Source organism: Myodes glareolus, chromosome 10 (assembly GCF_982192425.1).
Source record: "Myodes glareolus chromosome 10, mMyoGla1.1, whole genome shotgun sequence".
Classification (NCBI taxonomy): Eukaryota; Metazoa; Chordata; class Mammalia; order Rodentia; family Cricetidae; genus Myodes; species Myodes glareolus.
This window is the reverse complement of record NC_142035.1, coordinates 12,876,244-12,903,506: the sequence shown is the minus strand read 5'-3', so window position 1 is coordinate 12,903,506 and position 27,263 is coordinate 12,876,244. Positions and strand designations below refer to the sequence as shown.

Genomic DNA, 27,263 nt, shown 5'->3' with positions numbered 1-27,263 from the left:
TTCATAAGAAGCTTTCCATCCATCCAATATTCCCAAATTGTACAAATATTAAAACTCGCTCAAGTACGCAACAGGTGGAGATGCAAAGCAAAGGTGCATGGCGGCCATCATGTGGCTCAGCTTTGCTGGATCTTTGTCAAACAGCTGTGCTGGCTTTATGACTTCTGCCATCCCCATCAGACACGGCTGTGCCACCAGACCAGCTAGGAGGTCACGTGCATCATCCAGCCTGTCAGTCAGGCAGAGTGTAGTTTGAATATGCATGTGTAGCTCTGTGATAAAATCAGGGAAAAAGAAAACTCATTATGAAGTTTTGAAAGGTCATTCGGCGTGGCAGGCTTCTCACTGGCGTTCGCGAGCCGGCTGGCGGCAAGGCTGAGGGAGAGCAGAAAAGGCTCTTGACTCGCATGAGCAGAGAGGAGACCTCAATTTGAGAGCAAAATGCGCACTAGACCCGTCTCCTCTGTGTTTGACTACTGTGCTTCACAAGAAGAGAAGGTGGGTGAGTGAGCCCCTCCAAAATGATCTGCCGCGATGTTATTGTTCTCATAGCAACGAAAATGACCACTCACGCTGCGAGGCACATGCCTACAATCGTAGCACTCGGCAGGTGGAGGCAGGAGGATCAGGAGTTTTTGGACACCCTCAGCTACGGAGCTAGTTTGAATCTAGTCTGGGCTACATGAGACTCTATCTTTAAAAAAATACCTAAACTCCACAAAATCCCAGTATCAGTCACTAAAATAGCCGTGTGATTTAGGAAACAGCCCTGTATTTTGTAGCCTACCTCCCAGGGCTCGATGCTATCTATGGTTTAGATGGGAAGTGCCCTCCACAGGCTCACACATTTGAACATTTGCCCCTGCCCCCCCATGGGCATACTTTTGGGGGGCAGTAGAACCTTCGGGTGGAGTCTAGTTGGAGGAGGTGCCTCACGTGTGTGTGTGTGTGTGTGTGTGTGTGTGTGTGTGTAGTCACAAATATCCCTGCTTTAGGTTTGGCTCTCTGTTTCCTATTCCACTGAGGTCTAAGGAGTCCCAGTCACAGGCTCCACCACCATGAACTACTTTTTGCCTTCTCATCACAATGGGCTGTACCTTTTCAACTGGGAGTCAGAATCAGACCCTTCCTTCCTTACTTCTATTGGACATTTTGTTGAGTGAAACTATGAATGTGGCTGGATGTGAGTAGTTAGCCATTCACTCAATAGGTTTCTAAGAAGAGACCAGCAAGCCCCTTCGCGTCCTCTGACCCACCGTCTCTTTTTCCACTCCCTTGTTTTCACCGTTGGCAATATTTCTAGTTTTGCTTTATAAATAATGCTGCAATGGACATCTATATGACACCAGTGAGGAGTGAGTCCTCTGTGTGTGTGTGTGTGTGTGTGTGTGTGCATGTATGCATTTGTTTTTAGGTAACATGCGAATGCTTGTAGAGATCAACCTTGGGTGTCATTTTTCAGACACTAATACAGGGTTGATTTTTGAAACAATGTCTCTTCCTGGTATCTGAAACTTGCCAATTAGGCTGCACCAACTGTCCAACAAACCCAGCTATCCCCTGTCTCTGCTTCCCCAGCCCTGGGATTATAGGTGTGTGCCGCCATGCCCAGGTTTTCCACATGCTTGTACAGCAAACACTTGACTGAGATGTCTCTCCATGGCCCCTCCCTCCTTTCATTTTCTTTTTCTTTCTCTCTTTGTTCCTGAGATGGGGTCTTATGGAGCCCAGGCTGTTCTCGAGCTCACAGCTCCTGTCTCTGCTGAGATTACAGGCGTGAACCACCATAGCCAGCAAGATGTTTTCAACATCCTGAGCCCCAGATGAGTCAGGTGTAGGAACCTTCTGGACTCTAACTGAGGAGTCCACCACACCATTTTCCGAGCCTGGGTTTGCTAACATCCCACGAGCTCGCCATGTCTCACGAAACACTGGCCTTGCTAATCTGATCTGATTTACTCTGGAGTTTGATTTCAGAGATTTCACTGCAGGAAGTGGCCCCTTGTTTCACTTCCTGAGAAACAGATGGGGATTTGTCCAGAGGCCATCGAAGTACAGAATGTGACAGACAGGCAGCCATCCCAGTAGAGCTTTCCAGACTCGGTGGCCGTAGCTGCTCTGTGCCAACCCCAAGCACGGCCCTTCTTGGGACTCAGAAGTTGGCCTTTGGCTCTCAGCAATTCTGGGATGAAGTCTGAGGGGGCAGGTGGCTAGCATCTGGCTCCCAGATGTCCCAGACTCACCCTGCTAGCCTCCTGAGTGTGGGGTGCTGCAGGCCCAGGCATGTTTACAGCACTCTGTGTCTGTGGCACCCCCACTTTGAATTTATCTCATCCTCAGTTCTGCAGCCCCCACTCCATGGCTGTCCCAAGTGTCCCAAGCCTATTTCACGGCTCTCAGGAGGCCGATTAGAGCTGTTCCCATCTCTGTGATAAACAGTTTAAGCCACAGGCATCGGGCTGGGTCCTGTATCAGATGCAATTTACTATTTGATCACAACCCTTTCATCCCCCACCCAGGCAACGGTGGGATTCTAGTGGCTGATGAGTGGGGTTGGGGCCTGAGCGTCCCTGTCTCATTTCAGGGAACTGATGCGTGACATGACCCTGCAGGTGTGGGGAATCTAATCTCTGAGATGACTTTCCAGGGCATAGAGTTGGGGGTGTGTGTGACTTGGGTTGGGAGGGATGCTCTCTGCAGCCCATTTGTCAGCCCCAGAGGCTTTCCTGGCAGATATGCAAATCAACCCAACTGCCAATGCTCCCTGCTCCAGGAGGGCAGAATCTATGAACCCTCAGGTCACAGTGGGCAGGAGGCCCAGGGCAGGAGAGGGGCAGCTGATATCATGACTGTTGTGGGAGATGTTGGGAGGTGGAATCTCAGCTGAGAACCCGAGTCAAGATGCCAGGGCCAGAGCCCAAGTGACTGCCCCCCACCTTTTCCGTGTCCCTGTAAGTCTCTATGTTCTGGACTTGAAGGGGCTCCCTTTATGTTCCCCTCAATACTCCAAAGACCTCTGAAGTCCTGTGTGGGCTCCTTGGAGCTGCTTTGCCAGTTCACAGTGTCCCAGAAGAACCCTTCTAGAGCACTGGACTTATGTGCCCTTCCTGGGTCATGATTGCTGTTCAGGTTCCCAGTGATGAATTCTGTATTCAGTCTCAAGGCAGGAAGAAGGGGAGTGCGCAGAGGTGGGAACAGAAGAACTGGGGCATCCTGGATCTCCTTGAGGTGCAAGCACTTAGCCCAGGGTAGCAGGTGGGATCAAGAGAACTTGTCTAGGCTCATCAGCCGGTCAGGTGGATTCAGAGCCCAGCGTGAACTGACAGTGGTGTCCTCACAGGAAGCAGGGCTGGATCAGTGTCTGTGCCAGGATCTTCTCTGGGTCATCTTCCTCACAGCTCTGTCTGGAATCAACCTCTTGTATTGATTAGTATGCTGCGCGCGCGCGCGTGCGCGCACACACACACACACACACACACACACACACTCTAAAACACAAACAAGTGCTTTACATTCTAATACAATTTTTTCTTGTGTCCTCTACTTGGCCTTGTCTTTCCTCTCCACATCCGGGCTTCTAAAATGAGCATAAACCAACATTAGAGAAAAAGAAAGTGCGTTGGGCGGGGGGTGGGGGGAGTTGAGGTGGCAGCTTCAATCTGTCAAATGGCCTTTTCCCTGCGGAAAATGCCACCAGATGGAAATGGATTAAGTCTGTCACAGAGCTGGTTGCAGCCAGAGGTGAGGGGCTTTGGAGCAACCGTTGCCCAGAGAATGCCTCGTTGAAGACACTGGTGAATGATGAACCCAGGGCACAGAGGACTAAGCGGGGTTCTCTGGAGGGCTGACCCACAGCAGTATACACGTGTGTGCATGTGTGTGTGTGCGTGTGTGTTTATTTTATGGGTAGGTGGTGGGGGCTGTGGCTCAGTGGGTACAGTGCTTGCCCGGATACACAAAGCTCTGGGTTTGATCGCTGGCCTGTATTCTAGTACTTGTGAGGTAAAAGCAGGAGGAATAGGAGCTCAAGGTCATCTTTGACTATGAACTATGGGGTATAGAGCCTGTCTCAGAGAGAGAGAGAAACACATAAACTTTTTTTTTTTTTGAAACTGGTTTGTGTGGTTACAGAAAGTGCCATGTCCAAAATCTGTGGGTGGGCTGGCAGACGGGAGAACCAGAGACAAGCCAACACCCAAGCTCACATCCAAAGTCGAATCCGGAGGGAGGGAGGCTCAGTCTGTTCTTCTAGTCGGACCTGCAGCTGATTGGATGAGGCCTCTCCACAGTATGGAAGGCAATCTGTTCCCTTTGAAGTCCAAGGTCCCAGAGCCATCTAAAACAATATTTAGCCACATGTCAGCACCATGGCCCAGGCATGTTGACACGTAGAATTACCCATTCACACGGGTTCAGATTGTCAACACTTTACTGTGTGAATATGTGTGTTGTTGTTGTTGTGTGTTGTTGTTGGTGGTGGTATATGTGTGTGCCCATTCTTATTTCTATTTCCCAGTTTAGGGCTTAACTCTTTTCCTTCCTGCCCACATTTCTTGAGAGAGGCATCCTGGGAACGGGCCTTGTCTCAGTGCTTGGACCAAATGGCTCCTTACCATCTCCTGGCCGCTGTGATTGGTCTGGCGATGGCCTGTGACTGAATCAGGCCAATGAGAGAGATTTCTGAGGCTTTGGGGAAGCCATGGTGGAGAGATTGTAGGGTGAGAGCCATCGGTGTCCTCTTACCGTTAATATTTTGGTTTATTGGTTTATTTAGCTCACTCTTGCACATCGCTGCTTCTCGCTGAAGGAAGTCAGGACAGGAACTCATGCAGGGCAGGATCCCAGAGGCAGGAGCTGATGCAGAGGCCATGGAGGATGCTGCTTACTGGCTTGGTCCTAATGGATTGCCCAGTCTGCTTTCTTATGGAACCCAGGACCAGCAGCCCAGGGATAGTACCATCCAGGATGGGCAGGGCCCTCCCCATTGATTACTAATGAGAAAATGTATTACAGCTGGATCTCATGGAGACATTTCCTCAACTGAGGCTCCTTCCTCTCTGATTCCAGCTTCTGTCAAGTTCACCCCAAACCAGACAGTATACTCCTCTACTTGCTTTGTGGTCATGGTGTTTCATCGCAGCAGTAGAAAGCCTATTTAATGTGACATATACATGAGTAGAAGACTTTGGGCATCCTGCTGTATCTCTCTCTGCTTCATTTCCTTGAGATGAGATCTCTGATTGAAACCGGAGCTAAGCTGGTGATCAGAACACCCGGCCGTCCTGTCCCCCATCTTCCTAAAGTGTTGGGGTTACAGGAATGTTCCAAAATACCTCACTTTTTAAAAAAAGATTTTATATTTTAGAAGTATGTGTGTGCATGCGTGTGGTGTGGGAGGTCCTTCTGTATATGTGTTGTTTTTATTGGTTAATGAATAAAGAAACTGGCTTGGTCTGATAGGGTAAAACAGAGCTAGGCGAGGGAAAACTAAACTGAATGCTGGGAGAAAGAAGGCGGAGTCAGTGAGAAGCCATGGAGACTCCACCAGAGACAGACATGCTGGAACCTTGCTGGTAGGCCACAAGCCTCATGGTAAAATATAAAATAATGGAAATGGGTTAAGATGTAAAAGCTAGCCAATAAAAATTTAGAGCTAATAGGCTAAGCAGTGATTTAATTAATACAGTTTCTGTGTGGTTATTTCGGAGTCTGTGCGGCCGGGAAATGAACAAGTGGCCTCCTACTACATGTGTGTCTGTGTATGGGTTTGTACATGTGAGTACAGGTACCTTTAGAAGCCAGGAGAGAGTGTTGGATCCCCTGGAGCTGGAGCTATGAGCACTGAGTCACCAGTATGTGTGCTGGGAACTGGATTCAGGTCCTCTGCAAGAGCACTGTGTGCCTGAAATTGCTGAACCAACCCTCTAGCCCCATGCTTGACTTCTTTATGTGACTTATGGGAATCTGAACTCAAGTCCTGATGCTTGCTCAGTCCTGTCCCTGGCTTTAAAACCATGATAGGAAGCAATCACCCTGTGGTTGTGCCCTGACCAGCACATCTGCTGCCGGCAGTGACCAGGTGTCTGTGTTTGCTCTGCGTCTGTGCTGTTGCTGCAGTTTCACCTCTTTAGTGAGCCCACCATCCCTGCTTCGAGGTGTCCCTTGGGGAGAGGGGACATCTCCTGCTGCTGCCTATTTGGAACAGTCCTGCTTTGAGTCATGAAGAAGCGCCATGAGCATTCATGTCCTTCCCTCTTGGGTACAAACGGAAGTCCTTCCAACCAGTAGCTTCCATTCTGGAGGTGCAGGGTTTAACTTAAGCCCGGGTGAGGAATGTTATTTTCTCCTAACCCTTGTCCCCAGTTCACACACGAGAAACAAGCATCTCCCTCTGCACCCACAGCCATGTCCTGTGAGTGGCTGACTGGCTCGCCTTTCCTCACTGCACCGAGGAGCTCACCCTTGGCCACCTACTGAGGAATGCAATGGCCCAAACAGTACAACTGGCAGAACCACCAAGTAGTCACGTGTTCTAAATAAAAGTGGTTGCCCCAGTCTCCCTCCAGCAGCTAGGGACAGTCCTACCCTTCTAGGTGCTTGGACTATGCCAGTGACCTTCCTGCCTGAGGCGGAGCTGTTCTGTGTGCATTTTTAGTGAGGCTCTGGCTCCTCCCTTGTGTCCCGTTCTATTGGGCTGCCTCTCCTCCGCTCTTTTTTTTTTCTGAGGGTTTTGTCATTTATTCTAGATGTTCATTCTGGTGCCTGTTTCTATCCACCAGGGTCAAATATCTATGGATATCTATGGACGTCCATGGACGGAGGGGATTGGGGCAGAGGACAGGCGATCCAGAGCCCAGCAAAGGCTGGCACACAGGGACTGAGCTCCACCAGGAGATGGAAGGACTGGCAGATGGCTGTGAGTTGAAGAGCAGTGTGGGACTTCATTTATGTGTTTGGCTCAGGGGAGCTCACTTCTTTGAGACGATTTGGCCTTAGCCATCATGGGAGCCTGTGGTTCAGACCCGGGCCTTGACATGGTCATGTATACAGCGGCGCCTGGTCCCTGTGTGGCAGCTCTGGGACCTGCTCTGCCCCGCTGACATTTGTGACATCTCTCACATCCATCCCTTCCTGTGCCTGGCTGTTTCTGAGCCTCATTACACCCGGGCACGAAGACAGAGGTTCAGGCAAATGGCTCGTGAAGCATCTTTTTAAAGGTTAATGGTGGCGGTTGAGGAAAGAGGGGGCCGTGATTGGATGTGCTCTGTGATGGTTGTACTGTTTTCAATTAAGTGAGAATAAAGAGTCTAGTGTTCTGGCAGACACCCGACTGGCTTACCAAGGAGCCTGGGAGCCATAGCATCCTGGGGCTAGACTATCGCCTCCTCCCCCCAATGAGCTGTGTTTTTCCATTGATAATCTGCTCAGGGGAGGGAAGTGGGTCAGGGGAGCCTAAACCCAGAGTCCTACTTGACGGTATGGGCTGTGTGGAGAGGGCTGTGCAGATGCCACAGCCTGGAGAGGTGGCCTCTGGGAGGGAGGGTGCTCAGGGTGTAAGTTTCAGCTGCTGTTGACCTGGGGGAAGGAAGCTACCACTAGAGAGCTCTGCTGTGTCCAAAGCCACCCAGCCCTCACCTTGAGTCAGGTAAAAACCATCAGAGCTGTCCTCAGTCCGAATGAGACAAGACTTGGCCACAGTGACAAAGGAGACAGTCAGGGACATGAGCAGGTCATCTTCTCCCTGGGCCTCCGTTTCCCCAACACACACGCATGTTCACTCATATATATGTCTGTATCACAGTCACACATACTCATGTTATCTCGCATGATAGTTCATGATGGTTGTCAACCGACTGACTTTAGGGCCAACTGAGGCACTGGGCTTCCATGTGAGGGCTTGTCTAGACTGAGGTTAGCTCTTGGGAATGTGTGTGAGGAACTTTCCTTGGTCATACTAACTGAAGTGGGAAGATGCACCCTAAATTTGGGCAGCATCTTCCGACAGTGGCCCACACAAAGGGGGATCTGAGGAAGACTTTAGTTTTTTGGCTCATGGACTTTGCAACTCGTTGGCGAGTTCAACTGCTCTGCCGGTGCCGCTGACACCACCTCGCTGTGGCTGCATCCCAGTCCCGCTATCGGTACTCAGTTTCTTTGTGTTCCCAAAGTGTCCTGAAGACCAGAGGGTTCTAGCAGTTCTCCTTCTGCATGAGGGAGACTGTGGAGGTATTGAACCTCACAGACTAGGCAGGCACTCAGTTCTCAGCCTCTCCAGTGGGAAGGCAGCCATTGTCAGATCAGAGCAGATGGTACATAAGTCAACCCCAGCAACTCCCGTTTTAATAGATCTTCATTTTTATTGCTCTGTTCCTCTAGAGAATTCTGATTAATAGGCTTGTATTCATGTGCTCACACACTCGTGCATACAGCCATATGCACATCCATTACTCACATGTCCACTCTTGTACATCTGTCTACCCATGTAAACATGCATACACGGCCATACACACATCCCACATGAGAGCACACATGCACACACATACACTGACATTCATAACCTCTCAAATAGACACTCACATATACACATTTACACATACACCCATATACTCATACATATTTGTGCTCATTCACACACACGTTCATAACACACACATACACAGACACATACTCTTACACATAAACACATCATACTCACTTGAACTCACAGATGGGCAAGCCAGGCGTAATTAAAATGCCAGGCATGCCTGGGCCTCCTCACAGAGTCCCTAGGAATTGCTCATCATTGGAGGGAGTCCTGGTTGACCCCGGTGACCCCCCTCACCTCTCCATGGCAACCAGCCTGACACCTGTTTATCAGGTTAAAAGCCACGGACTGACATGATCTCTCATGTTAATTCATGTAAGTCAGCTGATCAGTTGTTTACCAGGTCCTGTGAGCTGAGGCGGGGGCTCGTGACTGACAGTTGCTACATCGTGTGTGCTGGGGAGTTTGGTACAATTAGGCTGAGGTTCGGGGGTTGAATCGTGTGAATTCAGCCCCTGGCAGTGACTCACAGCCCTGAAGTCATCAAGCGCTGTCCCCCAAGGTTATATAAAACCTAGTGAAGTCTAGTGTGTCCATCAGGAAGTGGGTAAAACACACAATTGCCGACTTGATGGACCCTCCCCCACCCTGCCCCCCTTCAGTGGGGGAGGAGGTGGCTGGGGGTCTGAGTGTGTCCACATACTGCTCTCCAGTAAGGGGAGGTGACCAGGGCCGTGGAAACCCAGGCCAGTTGGCAGGCTCTACGTTCTGCATTTTGAGCTCTCTGGTTGTGGGGCACAGTGGGTTTGTGTCCTCACATTGTTGTCCTCCCTTTAAGGGTCATTTGCAAAGAATGCTAAGTGGCAAGCACCAGAGCTCAGCATTTGATGCTCTGTGGGGACCGGAGCAAACCTCCTTTGTGAGCAGTGACAGAGCAACCGGCTGCTGTCCTTTAGCCGGGAGGGGACTCACTCTGCCGTGGCTTCATAAGCACCCGTGAAATCAGCCTGTGTTCTCTAGCTGGGCAGACTTTGATACTGAGGAGGGGCTCTGCCCTAGTCTGGCTCCAGCTGGAGAGCAGAGTCCGAAGCAATCGCCAAGCAGCCTCTTGTGCCAGTTGCTCAATGGGGCGAGAGATTGCTTGTGAACCACTGACACCGTGATTGCCGGTTCCTGACTCTTCTCAGCTGGGCTGGGGTATAAGCCTAGCTGAAGCTGGGACTCATAGGTGGTTGAGGCTCTTTCAGGACTCTGGTTGCTGCAGTTGGATGAGCTCTCTTCCACTTTTAGCTTCCTCTCCCGGATCACCTCTGAACCCAGGAGTCCAGCATCACATGAGAAGTGTGAGTTATGTTCCTTGAGGCGTCAGGAAGAGGAAGGGGCTGTGCCCTGTGCTTCTGCCCTCCTGACCTTGAAAGGGGACTCTGGGTTGTATGTACGTGGGGGCTGGTGCATGGGACGCCAGGGGCTACCGTGGCAGAGAAGGATGAATTAAGATGTGTGATGCTCCCCCCAACTCCCCAAGCAGGCTACTGCTCTCTGTCCCAGTTCTTGCCCCCTGGGACCTTAAGGGGAGGAACTTCCATTGAGGATCAGGTGTCTGTCACTCACTCATCTCCCTTCAGTCTCTGCCAGGCTAACACTGGCAGCCCCTTTTTGCAACCTCTCTGGGACAAGCCACTGTCCCAGCTCTTGCTGTGCCCTATGATGTGGGTTATTGCTGTGGCTTGCGGCACGTGGGCAGCAGTGACAGCCCAGCGTGCAAGGTGCTGGCTCTGGGCTGAGAGAATTGGACTGGGAAGGTCGAGAAGGTCTCTTCCTTCCTATTCCCGTGTGCCTCCAACTCTTACCTAAGTCTTTCCTATCTCATCAGAAGTTCCCTGGTGACATCCAAGCCCTTCTTAAGCTGCTTCAACCTGGTCACCAAGGCCAACCCAGGCCTTTTTGACAGGCCACTCAAATCTCCTATGCAGGTTCCAAACCCCATCCCCTTCCTGAAGGGAGCACATGGCTTGTCACAGGGGAAGCCACATGTGAGAGCCATACACTCTCCTGGTGTCCTTCAGCCATAACACAACCCCAGCGGTGCTCATGAAGCACCTTCTGTATACACTGGGCTAGGAGCCCAGGGAGGGGGCGAGGTGCACTGTCATGAGCACTGGGCATAATGTATGCAGCAGGTACCTGTAGCACGAATTCTAATTGTTCTTCATAATAAAAACCTGGAGTCAGCTATAGGCGTTAATGCTAAAAGATTAGAGAAGCAGAGTGGCCAGACACTAGAGAGTTCTTACCTCTACCCATGTTCAGATGGAAGGGGCGATCCTGTCGCTACAAATCCTCAGACTACATCTCCAGACTTTGTCTCTGCCAAACCCCAGACCATTGCCTCTGGCTGAACCAGCTCCTGTCTCCTCCCGCCTTAAATTCCTTTCTCTGCCCAGCCCTGTCACTCCGGTCTCCACCTCCCTAGTACTGGGATTAAAGGTTCCTGATCCCAAGTGCTGGGATCACCTTAGTGTCAGCTGCTTCTTAGACTCAATTTTGTGTGGCCCAGGGTGTCCTTGAACTAACAGAGAGATCCGTCTGCCTCTGTCTCCCTAGTCCTGGGATTAAAGGTGTGTGCCTCCACTGCCCGGTCTCTAGTGGCTTAACTGCACTCTGATCTTCAGCCAAGCTTTATTTGTTAAAACACAAACAAAATATCACTACAGGGGCTTCCACCTCCTTGAGAGCAGGTTTAGCGGTACAGAAGGGCAGCGCATGGCTGACCCTAGGATTACTGATTCTCCAGGACCCCTGGGCTTCGCAAGTCAGTGCTGACATCTTAGTGGATGGCTAAGAATTCTACGTATCTTCATCTGTCCCCACCTACACACCAGCAGCGGAGTCCATATACATCGTATGCCAGGCTCTATGAGATGGGACCATGATTGTCCCTGTGTTCGCGATGAGGAGACAGGCATAGAGTTAACCATTTCGGAGTCTCTCAGCTCGAGTGTGGTATCACTGGGACTGGGTCTCTGTGGTAATTACTCACAACCTCATAAGCGGCCACAGATTTAACTCTTGGCGATCAGAGGGAATTTCTCAGAGGTTCTGTTGTAGCCTCTGAAGGGTAGTGAGGCTGTTAGCAGGCTTTAGGGGTAGAGCCTGAGTCTCTGAAGCCCAACAAGGTAGGTTTGGCCACTTGTCCACAATATGGCTGTATGGAGAAAGAACAAATAAAGATGCCCGGGGGACCCGTGGATCATATTAGGTCCTGACAGGAGTTTAGATGAGAGGCCTGCGGAGCTAAGCAGTCCTGGTCTGTTGTAGGAGGCCGCTTGTTTGTTTCCAGCTGCTCAGCCCCGAAATAATTACACAGAAACTGTATTAATTAAATCACTGATTGGCCCGTTAGCTCTAGCTTCTTATTGACTAACTCTTACATCTTAATTCAACCCATTTCCATTAATCTGTGTATCGCCACGAGGCTGTGGCCGGTAAAGTTCTGGCGTTTGTCTCCCATGGGGCTACATGGCTTCTCTCTGATCTCACCTTCTTTCTCCCAGCTTTCAGTTTAGTCCCCCAACTCCATCTAGCTAAATTCTGCCTTGCTATAGGCCAAAGTGGTTTCTTTATTAATCGATAGTATTCACACCATACAGAGGGGACTCCCACATCACTGGTCATGGTAGGGCCAGCCTGCTTGGCCATGGTCACACATGGTCCCACCCACTTGGTCAAGATGTGGCCCTGCTCACCACTGATCTGTTGTCCTCTCTGCTCAAGTCTCCTGCAAGGTGTCTTGACAAGTCAGAACTCTGTGAAATCCCATTCTCGGGACAAATTCCTTCTCTGGCTATTATTGGGTTTCTGTGGTTTCCTTCCCCCAGCATCTGATTCTGGGAGCATCAATAGCCATCAATAGCCAGGATGGTAACTCTGGCCTCACTCTTGCTGACCTCTCTGCCAGGAGCCCCATCCTGTGGCCACTCCTGGGCTCTGTACCTCTTCTTCCTTTAGGAGTCAGAAGAGATGTCTCCTGTTTCCCATGTCACACCCAAGCATGCCTGACCCTCACCAACCACATAACTTCACCCGCCACCTCACCAGTTGCTGCTTGGTGCAAAGTAACTCATCCTGGAAACTCCTGTTTCCAAAGGCTTGATGTGTCCAGGATGTCAACCCGGTTCTGGCCCTGTTTATCATGGCCTGAAGGGCCTTCTTGGCTCCATAGTGCCTTCAAGCATTGACCGTGGGGTCAAGCCTAGAATGAGTGAGGTCCAGGCATTTATTTTAGAGGGTCTCTGTCAACTTTAACAATGTGTTTAAAGAACGAATATCAAAATTCTCTGTCAAAAGGCAGGCGAGGGACTAACCTGTAAAAATGAGGGCTCTCAGTTGGGGATGTCTACCTGCTTTGTTGTCTGTAATGGTTGGTTTGTGACTGTTTACTTGATACAGTCTAGAATCACCTGGAAAAAAGAGTCTCAATGAGAGGCTGTCTAGATTACGATGGCCTGTGGGCATAGCTGTGGGGGACTGTCTTGATTAGTAGGAAGGCTCACCCGCTGTGGGTGGCGCCATTCTTTGGCAAAAGGTCCTGGATTTCAGCTGAGCGCTGGCATGCCTGCATTTATTCTTGGCTCTCTGCTCTTGACTGAATGCAATGTGACCAGCTGCATCAAGCTCCTGGCCACCCGTGATGTCCTTACTGCAATAAACTGAGACCTAGAACTCGTGACCCAGAATTCTGGACCCAGTAAATAATAAGCCTTGTGCTGCTTTTAACAGTTTTTTTTTTTTCAGCTGTCATGGGCTCTGGGGGGGACTAGCATGCTAGGTGGGAGGAACAGCAACAGCACATTACAAGGCTCAGAGGAGGAGACAGGGTAGAGAACTGAGAGACCTGTGAGGATGTTGACCTGTTAGTTCTGCATGATGATAGGAAATGAACATAAGATAGCATCCAATCAAGCAATGTGACATTAAATAACTTAATAAATAATGTGACATTAAGGAATAAAAGTATTTTATGTATCTGGGTGTTCTGCCAGCATCTATGCCTGTGCGTCACATGTGTGCTTGGTGTCTGCAGAGGCCAGATAAGGCTATCGAATCCCCCGGGATTGGAGTTACAGATGACTGTGAACCACCATGTGGGTGTTGGGAATCAAACCTGGGTCCTCCAGAAGAGCAGCCAGTGCTTTTTAACCTCGGAGCCATCTGTCCATCCCTCACATGATATTTCCTTGTGATGGCTGGGTGCCAGTTCTTCCCCGGCAGGCCCGCATTGCCCACAAGAAGAAAACAGAACAAGTCAGATGTAAAACAACACGTCCCCATGCAAAGATTGTCAAGGCAGTCATCCACATACGAACCCGTTACTTGGCTTAACATACGGTTGGGGACACCTCTGTTGTTCCCACAGCTGCTGTGCTGGCCGCCTGGACGTGGCAGTGAACACGATCCATCTGTTGACAATGGATTCCAGCCGCAGAGGATGACAGGGGCAGGTAAACACATCAGCCAGCCGCTTCAGGGGGAGGTGATGCAGGAACAGGTGCCGATGGGGGGAGGGGGTCCTGGGCAGGGCTATCGGTCTCACACTGTGTGATGCAGGAGGGCCTCCCTGAGGAGGTGAGTCCTGAAGACTCAGGGTGGGGGGATCTGGGGGAATGGCACCCATCACGGCTCAGGAGGAGGGGACAGGGCAGATAACTGAGGGACCCGTGGGGATGCTAGTGTATCTGAAGAGGAGGGAGGTGGTGGGAGATGGGGTCTGGACGCACATCAGCCGACGTCGAGGGGACGGCAAGAGGGGTAGGCAGCATTAGTGCAATGTTGTTTAAGTCTCTGCATCCCGGAGGTGCTCACCTGCCTGCCATCCCCCTGGTGAATCCACCTCCACTCCATCTCACGGCCTCCCCAGACCAGGCCTCTGACGTCGTACCTTCGCTCAGTGATCAGCTGATGAACTCTGAGTCAGGTGATCATCCTGATCCGAGAGAGCACGGTCTCTCTTAAGGCACCATGGGAAAACTTTAATCTTTAAATACAAGTAAACAGATCGTGATCTCTCCATGGAAACAGACCAGGGGAAGAGTGTGTTTAAACAGTTCCAGCATCAAGGTGGTCATTCCGTTCTCTTGGTTGGAGAGCCTGCTATGCTTTCCAGGAATACACTCTCTTGCCCACGTTCAGCTGTATTCAGGGGACATGGGGGAGGTCTTTCTATGTTGTTCATGTTTGTGGTTCTTTTTTCCAACCTAACAAAGAACCAAAAAAAAAAAATCAACCAACCAACCAAACAAACCCAACTGTAGACTCCCAGCTGTGCCCCTGGCCAGCCCACCAACACCCTTTTATTTCTCAGAGCTTTGTGTTGAATGCTGTGAGCCAGCTCTCCTTGCCCCTCTCAGATGGGTGGTGGCTGTCCTTGCCTACCCAGAGTCCAGTCCCGGGTTCATTGGTGTCGCCGCCTTGATTACACCCCAAGTTTCTCTCCCTCTCCAACTACAGTCATGGAGGGAACTGGTCTCATTAGCTTAGCCCTCATGACCAGAACTGCCAAAGCCAGTGCATTCTTCCTGCCTCCTGCCCTGTTCCAGTATGTCAGAGTTGTGCAGATGGTGGGCAAAGCTGTGTGCCCTGACTGATGGACTGTAGAGGGAGGAACACCATTTTGGTTGTTGTTCTATATTTTGAGGGAGGGTCTTACTATGTCGACCTGACTGGCCTGGAACTCACAGGCATCTTCCTGACTCTATTGGGATTAAAGATGGGTGTGACCACGCCAACTTTAAGCAATGTGTGTGTGTGTGTGTGTGTGTGTGTGTGTGTGTGTGTGTGTATAGAACCTAGGACTCTGGTGTGGGACAATTTTATATTCTGTCAATTAAATTTTAAATAAACGCTGATTGGCCAGTAGCCAGGCAGGAACTATAGGCAGGAAAATCAGACAGGAAGTAGAGGTGGGGCAATGAGAATAGGAGTATTCTGGGAAGAAGGAAGCTCTTTTGGCAGTCCTGCCCAGATCACCAAAGAAGCAGGATGAGACCTGCCCCTCTGAAAAAGGTACCAAGCCATGTGGCTAACATAGATAAGAATAATGGGCTAATATAAGTTATATGAGTTAATAAGAAGCCTGAGCTAATGGGCCAGTTTATAATTAATGCAGACTTTTTGTGTGATCATTTCGGGGCTAAGCTAGCCAGGCAGGCGGGGCGATAAGTAGGCCCCCATGTTACAGAGTGGTGCTCCAACATGGTAAACCGACTCCAATGGTGTAGGAGGTCCTTCTGTATTTGTGTTGCTTTCATTGGTTAATAAAGAAACTGCTTGGGCCTGGTGATAGGGCAGAACTTAGGTAGGCGGGGAGATGGAACTAACTTCTGGGAGGAAGAAAGCAGACTCAGAGAGAGAGCCGCCATGGAGTTGCCAGATCAGACATGCTGAATCTTTCCCAGTAAGCTACGACCTCGTGGTGACATACAGATTATTAGAAATGGGTTGAATCAAGATGTGAGAGTTAGTCAAAAAGAGGCTAGAACTAATGGGCCAGGCAGTGTTTAAATGAATACAGTTTCTGTGTGATTATTTTGGGTATAAGCTAGCAGGGCGGCTGGGACAACAAGCAGCCCACTTGTTCTTGTTACAGGACTTCATGCATGCTAGGCAAACACTCTACCAATTGACCAATTGAGCTGTTTTCCCAGCCAAATAAATATTATTTTAATGTGACTGATTAAAAATCAAAACCAATGTAATAAAGTCTACAATTTAAAACATCAAAAATGTTAATACTATATTTATTGTTTTGTCAGAAATCAAAATTCTAGCTGTTTCTAATTTTTTGAGTGCTAAATCAATTTTATTTTTAATTAAAAATATTTTTGGCTTTGTATCCTGCAACTTTATTGAGTTTTTTGAAATTAAAAAAATTGGAGAATTTCATATATAAGTACCAACTTTATTTAAAAATACTAAAACTAAACCAAACCAAAACAAAACAAAACCCATAAACCAAACAACCCTCTCCTGAATCAGTTTGTAGCAGAAACAAATTTGTAGACTTTGCCTCCTAAGGCAATTGAGTCAGAGACTCGCAATACTGTATCTCCCAGGTAGATACTGTGTCTGAATCATTGATGGTGCGTCCTGGTTGCCTGGCAACAGGAGTGACAATGCTTCAACTCCCTGTGCAAACAAACCCTTTTGGGGTGTTAGGTCTTCTTTGTGTAAACTCCATTGAGTCACTCAACTGTCCTCTGTCCCAAGGACTCTGCCCATGTGCCCAGAATGTTTCAGAAAGAGCAGAGTAGAGCCCTGAGGAGGAGACTCCTGCTGAGATCTGTGGCGGGATGAAAATCACGTCTTGGCAGATGACTCAAAGCATCTGTGTTCATCACAAAAACATCTGAGGAGCCTCCAAGAAGGAGAAAGCTGCATGCAGGGGATTGCAGATGGAGAACACGTGGTGGACGATTTGTTTGGCTTTTTTTTTTTTTTAATGAAATGGGAGCCATTAAGATGACTCAGTGGGCGATGATGCTGCCATCAAGCCTGGTGACCTGAGTTTGGTCGCTGGCATCCACGCGGTGCAAGAACCCGTTCCCACATGTCGTCCTCTGACCTCCACACACACGACGGCTTACAGGCTGTGTGCACTCACAAACACAAAATAAATAAAAATGTAAAACACTAAAAATAAAAACGCTACCTAGCTCGAGAAAACTTTATCAAATACCTAGAGATGGAGAAAGTCTCTGCCATTCGTGAAGTCAAGCCAGCAAAGAAGCGATGACATGAACGGCAAGGAGGCTTTGCCTTAAAGGAATAGAACATTTTAATTTTTTAGAAGATGGAAAACATGCCTGGAGAGGGTTGCTAAGGTTAAGGAAATGATTGTTAGGACGAGAATTACAGGCTCTGAGCTGTCACAGCTCTGCCCCTGGAGTGTGGAGCTGTGAGGGAGTGGACTGGGGTTTCCAGGGGGGTCAGTGATGGGGATCTGTCTGCCAAGTTCTACCCACTTACAGGCTGCCATTGTGGGTCACACCAAGCACAGGTGTCTGGAGCAGGGTCCCCAGCCTCTGGTGTGCACCCAGAAGAGGAAGCAACATCAGACCCCAATTCCCACCAAAGCCAATTTTCCCACAAAAACATTTACATGGAAGTATGGTGTGGTGGCTCCATCCTGTTATCTAAATACTCAAAAGCCGAGGCAGGAAGCTTGCTGTGAGTTTGATGTCAGTTGGGACTACATAGTGAGATCTTGGGGGGTGGGAGGGGGTGGGTGACGGTTGTATGGCTGGGGCAGGCTGCGGGGCCACTGGCAGTGGAACCAGAATTTATTCCTACTCTGTGTATGGCTTTTTGGAACCCATTCTCTTTATTGTACTGGTTTTGACTTTTAATCAGTCGCATTAAAATAGTATTTATTTTGCTGGAGAAACAGCTCAGTTGGTCAGTTGGTAGAGTGTTTGCCTAGCATGCATGAAGTCCTAGGTTCTATCTACACGTGTGTGCGCACGAGCGCGCGCATGCGCGCGCGCAGACACACACACACACAAACATACAGCTTAAAGCTGGCATGATCGCACCCATCTTTAATCCCAACAGAGTCAGGAAGATGTCTGTCCCAGGCGAGTATGGCTGCTTCTCTGTGCGTGTTGTATGTGTGAATGTAGTGGCATTTCATTTGTATTTAATAAATAAAACTTGACTGAGGATCAGAAAAGTAAAACAGTCACACTGGCTAGCCTTACAGTCCAGGCAGCAACAACATACATCTTTAATCCCATAGCCACACTAGCTTGCTATAGAAACTGGGCGGTAGTGGTGCACCGCCTTAATCCTAACCCTAGGGAGGATTATAAAACCGGAGGAGACAGCTCTCACACACACACAGTTTCATTCTAAAATTCCTGAAGGCAGGGTTACTATTTGGACTGAGATTGGGGTAAGAGCCAGGGGCTGACTGCTTTGCTTTTCTGGTTTTTAAATTGAACACCAATTTCTGTCTCTGAGTTTTTATTAATTGTGCTTCAGATGGTCTTCTCAGAAACTGTGAAATGATTGGAGCCTCCTCTGCAGGGTTTACACATCGAGCACTCTTGTCAAGAAACATGAGGTCAAAGAAATTTAGCTCAGCGCTCTGAAGCCATTGGACATAGTCTGGGCATCCAGGTGATTCTGTTACGAAGATCGCAAGTCACAAAGAATCGAGTGTGTTGGTGTGAGCCTGTTAGCTCAGTGTTCAGTAGGTGGAGGCAGGAGGATGGAGAGTTTGAGACCAATGTCACTACATAATAAGGTCCTGTCTTAAAGGGAAGGAAGGGAAGGGGAAGGTGGGGAGGGGAAGGGGAGCCTAAGGTAGAAGGAAATGAGAGAGATGGGTGGAGAGCGATGGAGGAATATGCCTGATTCTGTTCTGGCCTCCACATGTGTGCATGGTGCACACTCACCCATGTGCATGCATCAGGCATATGCATAATACATTCCTCCATCCGCAAATTTTTGCTAAGTAAAACTTCACTTCTGAAGCTGTACTGTCAATTTTATTCTGAATTTCCTTTACTCTTTTAGAAGAGGAAAACAAGGACTTGGGATATAGCTCAGTCGGTAACATGTGAGTCACATAGGCATAAGGTCCTGAGTTTGGATGCCAGTGTGAAAAGCTGGCAAGAGTGGGGACAAAGACGGGCAGCTCCTCAGGACCCACGGGCTGACAAGTCTAACTGAATGGGTGATCTTCAGGTTCAGTGGGAGACTCTGCCTCGAAAACCAAGGTGAGCCTGGTGGTGCTGGTGCACGCTTTTAATCCCAGCACTCAGGAAGCAGAGGCAGGCAGATCTCTTTGAGCCTGAGGTCAGCCTGGTCTACAGAGAGAGTTCCAGATCAGCCAGGGTGACACAGAGAAATCCTGTCTCAAAAAATCGAAAACCCAAAACACTAAAAAAAAAAAAAAAAAAAAAAAAAATCCCAACCCCTCCCCCCCCAAATAAAAACCCAAGATGAGAGCAATCAAGGAAAATACTTGATGCTGACCTCCTGTCTCTTCATATGTAATCTCATATATGTGTACACACACATAACATATATTTACACATTCATGTATATACACGAGCACGCACATGCATACGTAGACAAACATGCACATACACAAACATGCACAAATATACATAGACAAACACACATACACACCATGCACTCACAAACATGTATATACAATGATGCACACACACAAACATGCACATACATACATAGACAAATATGTACACACATACACAAACTTACACGCACAAACATGTATACACAATGATACACACACAAACGTGCCCAAACATAAATAGACAAACGTGTACACACATACACCAACACGCACACGTAAACATGTACACTCAAAGATGCACACACACAAACATGCATATACACAAACATGCACACACATAATATACACACACAGAGGATAAGACCAACCATTGCAGACTGTGTTGTCCTCTCCCATGTGATACCCAAGGAGAAAAACCTATTATATCCAGCAGTATGTAAGACGCCTTTCGGTCTGTCCAATGAGGCAGGATGGGAAAATAGAGCGAGTTCTGTCCTCAGGGGCTCCCAGAATCACACAGCCTCACACACATCTTGTGGCTCTCCCTGGTCCTGTAAGTGCTGAACACATTTATGAAGCTGTCTGTCCAGTAGCTTGCCTTGTGATCTGAGTGGGCTGGATACGCCAGAGGGTCTGGGATGGGATTTGAGGAGATGGGAGCTCAAGAGCCCAGCAGGACCTTGGACTCCACTGGCAGGTCCTTAAGATGATGCCGCTGGGAGTTAGTGGAAGCATGGGTTGTGGCCTGGTTGGAGGGAGATGGCCACCGAGTGAGTATCCTAGTCCCTGCAGTCTTTCCCACGTCAGGTACTCCAGCCAGCACACACACACACAAACACACACACACACACACACACACACACCCTTTGCTTATGTAAGTTGACATGCTCAGGTAATTTGTCATAGCCATGGAATGTGATGAACAGTTCCCTTGTGTGTCACTCCCAGGGGTTCCCCTCAGGCTCCCCCCTCAGCTCTACACTGTGTTTTCAATCACATATAGAGAAGCCAGTGCAAGGCATCCAGCACCCATCTATCTCCAGCTTCAACTTTCCCTGTGTATCTTGTTTTGTCTACACTATACTCCTTTTGTGTCTTTTCTCCTGGATTATCTTCAGGCCAGTCCTAGACCTGACATCATTTTACAATACTTCAGTAATGCGTCTCTAAAAGGCAAGGGCGTCTTTTCAAAGTACAGACAGGAGATCAGAATCTGGTCTGAGACCGATTAGCAACAGCTCCTTAGACATGATCAAGTCTCTGCTCGGAGCTGGACTTTCTGGGGTGATCTCATGTGCATACCCCTCCCTGTTTTGGTTTATTTTTAATAAAGTTTCAAGTGACATCTGGGGCTGGGAGGCTGCTTCTACATGAGATTTGTTTTGCAGAAGTTCAGTTTGGACGCCTCCTCCTATAGCAATGCCCCTCCTACTTCAGGGGCTATGCCGCCAGGTCTGTACTTCATCTCTTCCATCTGTTGTTAATCTGCAGTGTTCTTGAAGCACCCCCACTCTTGTGTGCGAATGCCTCTGTGTGCGTGTGTGTGTCTGTGTGTGTGCGTGTGTGTGTGCGTGCGTGTGTCTGTGTGTGTCTGCGTGTGTGTGTGTGCGTGTGTGCATGCTCATGTGAACTCTGATCATGTTCTGATGAAAACAATTTCTGTTTTTTAAACTGTGGACTCTGGTCCAAAATTCTAGGGGAAATCCTGCCCTGGAGGATTGGTCCTTGATTTTCCCACAGCCAGCAGGATCACCTTCCTGGGCAAACTTCTCCATGTGACCTGAATGCTTGGAAGGCCCAGCCCAGACTGCTGGAGAATTGTCCTTCTGTTTGTACACTAGGGATCTGGGTGATTTTAGGGGGGAGGGCTGCTGTGAGGCCCCACCAGCCTCATCTAGTTAAGTATGATGACCCCAAAGTATGCCCCGTCTGTCTTTCTCTTTCTCCTGATGAGGGATGGTGACATTGTAGGGTGTGGACCTTTGGCATCTTTTAGATTCACACAAGGTGAGCCACACTGGAGGACTGCGGCCAGAGCAGAGGGTGCGATGTAGGTGATGCCAGAGCAAAGCCAGTGAACTGGGCAGAGGAAAATATTGACTGCATGTGGGGCTCATGCCCCATTAATGCTACCTGTGGGCATCCGTGTCATCTCCTGCTGGAACGGCAGTGGGCAGAAGATCACATCACTGAGGAAGCAAATGGGTAGATCCCGAAGCTTGGTTGGCTGATCTGGTACAGACCTGCGCAGACAGGACCTCTAAATTCATGAACAGTCACATGGAATGTTTGTGCGGAAGTCTAAGAGAGAATTAAGGCCCTGGAAACATCAGGCTGGTCAACTCAGGAGCGAGGACTGGGGGTCCAGAGAGGTGACTTCTGGGGCTGGGAGGATGCTTCCAAATGAGATTTGTTTTGCAGAAGTTCAGCTCGGACGCCTCCTTCCAGACCTATGTCCCTCCTCTTTTAGGGTCTGTGTTTCCACCAACCTGCCCGTAGTCAAGGTTCTGTTCCCGTTCCAGAACTCACTATGCACACTCTCCATAGGGATAGGAATTGTTCTTAGGTCAGTCTGCATTTTGTCCCCACTATATATACAGAGTTTGTCATGCATTTTTAAGTGAAAAGTGTTAAAGAATAAAAGAAAAACCTTCTAGTTCTTGTTGAACTAGTAAGGAAGAATTTATTCAGGACTATCGTAGTCAATGTTTTATCCATCTGTTTTCCGTTACTGTAATAAAATGCCTGAGGCTGGATCACTAAAAACAAGATGTTTATTTAATTCACAGTTTAGAGGCTGAAAGTCCCAGCAATACAACGTTGGCTCTGATGAGGGCTGCTTGGCTGTGTGGCTTAGTGACAGATGGCATCATGGGAGGAACACTTTTGAGAAGGAGAAACAAGAAGCCAAACAAAGGAGGTGAGCTGGTGACAGCATCCCACTCGCTCTTGGAGGTTTGGCTACCTTCGGCCCTCACCATACCAGGGATTGTGCTTCGGTTACATGAATACATGTAACATGTGATCATGTGAGAGATTGTGGGTGACGAGTCACAACCAGTCACAGAGGTGCCAACCATTTATTACAACGGAAGAGCATAGTGGGCTCCCCTCCTCCTATGCAAAATGGACAACTTTCACAGCTGGGGGCAGGTTGGAAGGTCCCTGGGGAGGAGAATTGCTGGGGATCAATTCCTGATGGATTACTGGGGTCCTTGCTGGGGATAGGCCAGGGTGATTGACAGCAAGCCTGTGAGGTGGGATTCTTGCGGAGCCTGGATTGCGCGAGTCTTGTGAGGACAGGGTCAAAGCTGAAGCCTGGAGGAGAAGAAGCCTAGAGGACCTGAAATTTGTTGGCAAAGGAGAGTCTTTGTCCACGGATAAATGAAATGTTCTTTTACCCCAAATTGAGAGTTGTTTCTCCCTCCTCTCTTTGTTACCTGTACATGCATGAGAGAGTGCACGCATTAGTGTCGAGGCCAGGGGAGGACGGCGTTGGGTGTCTCACTCTATTTCTCACTGAACCTGGAGTGACACTGACAGTCAGCCAGTCCCCAAGATCCTCCTGTCTCCTATGGCCGCAGTGCTGGGGTGACAGGAACACTTACAGCCCTGTCTGGCTTTTCACACAGGTGCTTGGGATTCTAGCTCAGATCCTCCCACTTCCTCCCCACTGAGCCATCGCCTCAGCCCCTCAAGTGAACTTCACTAACATTCTTTGTAGACTTTTCTTCCCCCTCTACTGGGGATTGAACCTGGGACCCTATGCGTGCTGGTGGAGCATCCCCTCCCCCGCCCTCGATCTTCCAAGCCGTGCTTCCCGTCTTTTCAAAGGGGTTTGTTTCTGTGCCCTGTGCCCCATCTGCTTTCTTTCACTTTGGGTCAGGGCTCCCTGTGAGCGACAGGAACAAATTTGGCCACAGAGAGACCAGTTTCAGCTGCTCGTGATGGTTTAATCACCCCACTTAAGGAGCAACTTCCAAGAAGAAAGCACATATTGCTTGGGTGAGGGGACGACACCTTGACTGGCAGGCCTTCCTGAGTGTGTGGGAAGGCCTTGTTCCCCTGAAGAGAACTGGGCTGTTGTTATCATGGGGAAAGCATGGAAGGGTGGACCATGGGAACGTGGCTGCCCGCCCTCCCACTCTAGTTCCGAGCCCACCCTCCTCCCGTATCTTATCGCAGGAAGATCTCTTACACCAGAATGAGGTTTGTAAACAGAGCGGCCAGCCTAGGCTTCCTTAAAATCACACCATTGTCCTCAAGGACAGATAAAAGGGACTGGCTTTTAGAATTCTGTTTGTAATAAAAAAGAACAATAGAATCCTATAATACTAGTGGTCAATAAAGACGGTCTGAACAGCTGCACCACGACACGAGGCCCCTGAAAAACGTGGGCTCCTGTGACTTAAAGTAGCAAGACCTCAGCAGTCACCGGCCTGAGACCTCCAGGAGACACAGGGCAGGTGTGGGGTAGGCGCCAGGGCAAGGCACATCTGTGGATTTCCAAAGAAACAATGAGGGCTGGGAGGACAATCCAGTGACAAAGTGCTTGCCTGCTTAGCGTGAGTTCAGATCCCCAGAACACAAACAGAAAAGCTGGGTGCAGTGTGCAGTGGTGCAGGCCTGTTGTCTCAGCGCTGGGGAGCTGCAGACAGGAGGACCCCTGGGGCTCAATGACTTGCGTGTTATAGGCCAGTCAGAGATCTTGTCTTAACAAATGAGGGATGCTAGAGGGATGGTTCAGCGGTTAAGAGAATTGGTTGCTCTTCCAGGGGACTGGGGTTCAATTCCCAGCACCTACATGGCAGCAACTGTCTATAACTCCAAGATCTTACACCCTCACACAGACACACACGCAGACAAAACACCAATGCACATGAAACAAAAATAAATTTTAAAAACGAGGAGGACAACACTCCTGAGAAATGATACTTGAGGTTAACTTCTGACCTTTGCCCTTCTCACATACATGCGTGTGCATACACACTCACACATGCACACATTCACGCACGCACAAATGCAAAAATGGAGCAACAGTACTTTGTGGTCCAGCGAACTTAGGTGGAGACTCACATCCATAGATGTTTAGAAGGCTAATCAGGGGTGGCATGGGGCTATCTCCCATGTCACGGCACCTTGAGCTCCTCCTGCCCATCAAAAGCCAGTCTGGTAAGGAAAACAGGGAAGAACTGGAACCTCACTGGGTATCTTGTCTGGGTCGTGAGCCCAGGTGACCTCTGGCCTTTGCTGTGTTTGACTAGACCCACCTGCATCAGGTGAACTCCCCCTAAACCCCGCCCCAAGAAAGCAGCTTCACTTCCATCCATCAAATCCACCTCTATGCCCTTCGCAGCCCATAACTATGTCTTCACATTTTTCTTCCTGGATCTCTCCTTAACTCCTGAGTTAAGTAAGTTTTGGTGATTGGTTATTGGATGTTTGTGAAATAGCATTATCTTTGAGAAATTAACCCAAACACTGCAGAGATGAACCCTGAACTTTTCTTTTTTAAAGTTGTTCCCTTCAATATTTTAAAGAATTATTTCTTTTATTTCTCGGAGATTATAATTATATTATTTCCCCTTCCCCTTCTTCACTCAAAGCTCTTCCATATACCCTTCCTTGCTCTCTTTCAAATTCATGACCTTATTTTATAATAAATGTGTGTACATGCATACACACACATACATATGCCACAAATAATGTATGGTCTCTCCTGTTTCTTGGTCTTCCTCTTGACCTGTCCTTATAAACTTTTTGCCCCTCTGACACCGTGTCCCCAACCCATACAATTTCCTGTGCCTTTCTGAGGTGATTTAAACACAAGCCCAGGTGCAGCTGTCATCTCTTGTCAACGCCCACAGAGAAGGAACAAGAGGGACAAAGGAAATAATTGTGTGACCTCTGTTCAATCTAGCTAGTACAGGGGAATAATGGTTGTGGTTGACGGTGACATTTCATTTGAGTGCCTGGGTCAACGAGGCTTCAAAACGACGAACAACCGAGTGATGCTTGTGGAGGCACCAAGGGTCTGCCTGGCGCTGGAGTCAAGGAACCATGTGTGCACAAAGCATGCATTACCGCTGCGCCTGCTATTTGCTGGGTGCCGGTCATGGCTCTTGACACTTCACTGGCGCGGCCTCACTCAGCAGCCCTGCAGAACGTTCACACTGTTCGCAGGTAAGAAACGGAAGGTTGGGTTGTTGGAGCGTGCTGCTGGTCCTCACAGTTTGCTAAGAGATGTGACCACCAGCTGTCAATCACAGCCTGTGCTGGGTAGCGCATTCTGCATCCAAGGAGCCCAGTTTTGGTGGGACAGGGTGGACCGCCTTCTGCTGCAATTACAGATTCCAGGCTGGGCCTCTTCTCAGGTCAACTCACATACCTGGTGACTGCAGCCCAGGACAGCAGCCTTGCAGATGTGGCTTATGCTGGCCTCTGTGGCTTAATACCCTTCTGCTAAAGCCACTGCTTCCCTACGGTAGGTGTGTGCGTGTCTGTTTGCCTGTATGTATGCAAACACCACATTTGGGTGCAAAGGTGTATTCGCACATATGGATATGTGTATTTGTATGTGTGTATAAACGTTTGCACAGAGCTCCTGGGGCCTCATAACCTGGATTTGTATCCCAGATCAGTCACTGGCTAACCCATAACTTCAAGCCAATGATACAATCTTGGATGCCTCTGTGTCCTCCTTTGTCCCATGGAAGCCATCATGTCCCTCCTCACAGGGCTGATTGGAGATGTTTTGTTTCCATGACACTCTGAGAAGGGAGAGTTTGACACAAGACCAGTGCTGGACAAACATTAGTCATTGCTGGCTCCTGTGATCCTTTGTCCCCTGAATACGCAGTTCTATTCCCAGAGTGACTGCCGTGAGTGTCTGGCTCCTATGAAGGACAAAGGGAGGTGCATCATGGCCCAACTAAGCTGGTTGGCCTTGAACAGGTGCGTCACCTCTTTGAGTCTTGATTTCCTCTTCCAAAAAATGGGACGGACCATCTGTTTACAGGGAGGGAGAAGGCGGTGGGGAGTGAGCACTTGGAATTTGCCTCACTGTAGTGATATTTCATTTGTATTTTAATAAATAAATCTGGCCTGAAGATCAGAGAGTAAAACAGCCACCCTGATCAGCCTTACAGATCAGGCAGAGGTGACACATACCTTTAATCACAGCAGCCACACTAGTTTGCCATAGAAATCGGGTGGTAGTGGTGCGCGCCTTTAATTCCAGCCCTAGAGAGGAATCTAAAACGGGAGGAGGCAGCTCTCAGTCTCAGTCTCATTCTGAGATTCCTGGAGGCAGGATCTCCATTTTGGACTGAGGTCAAGGTAAGAGCCAGTGACTGGCTGCTTTGTTTTTCTGACCTTCAGGTTGAACCCCAAGATTTGTCTCTGAGTTTTTATTAACAGTGCTTCACCTTACCTCTCTGATCTCCACCCATTTTCCAACCACATTATTCCAGCCTCCGTTCTTGGGCCATCCACTAGTGCGCCTGCTGCAAGACTGCTCCCCTGGACCCTTCCTGGAGTGTGTAATGTGTTCAGTCAGCCTGCAGCTCTTGGCCTTCCTCTGTGCTGACAATCATCATCCTACTGCCGGATACTGTCACCTGCCCAAGCTCTGGAGAT

The 27,263-nt window shown here is 49.1% G+C and overlaps 2 long non-coding RNA genes across 4 annotated transcripts in view; one reads left to right on the top strand and one right to left on the bottom strand.

The window, feature by feature from the left end:
• Positions 1–2,464: 2,464 nt before the first annotated feature.
• LOC146892741 (uncharacterized) lies at positions 2,465–10,937 on the bottom strand. Of its 3 annotated transcripts, none has more exons than XR_015004248.2 (3): positions 10,819–10,937; positions 4,206–4,336; positions 2,465–3,404 (listed from the first exon to the last, which is right to left on the bottom strand). It is a non-coding gene; the product is annotated as an uncharacterized LOC146892741 (long non-coding RNA). The 3 variants fall into 3 exon arrangements; XR_015004249.1 differs by lacking the exon at positions 2,465–3,404 and adding an exon at positions 4,744–4,854 and having other exon boundaries at positions 4,091–4,336; XR_015004247.1 differs by lacking the exon at positions 2,465–3,404 and having other exon boundaries at positions 4,091–4,336.
• The window catches only part of LOC125404747 (uncharacterized), a 28,896-nt gene continuing 11,273 nt past the window's right edge, over positions 9,641–27,263 (top strand). The window contains exons 1-2 of the long non-coding RNA XR_007233353.3: positions 9,641–9,867; positions 13,941–14,025. This is a non-coding gene — a long non-coding RNA (uncharacterized LOC125404747). The remainder of the gene's footprint in view (positions 9,868–13,940; positions 14,026–27,263) is intronic.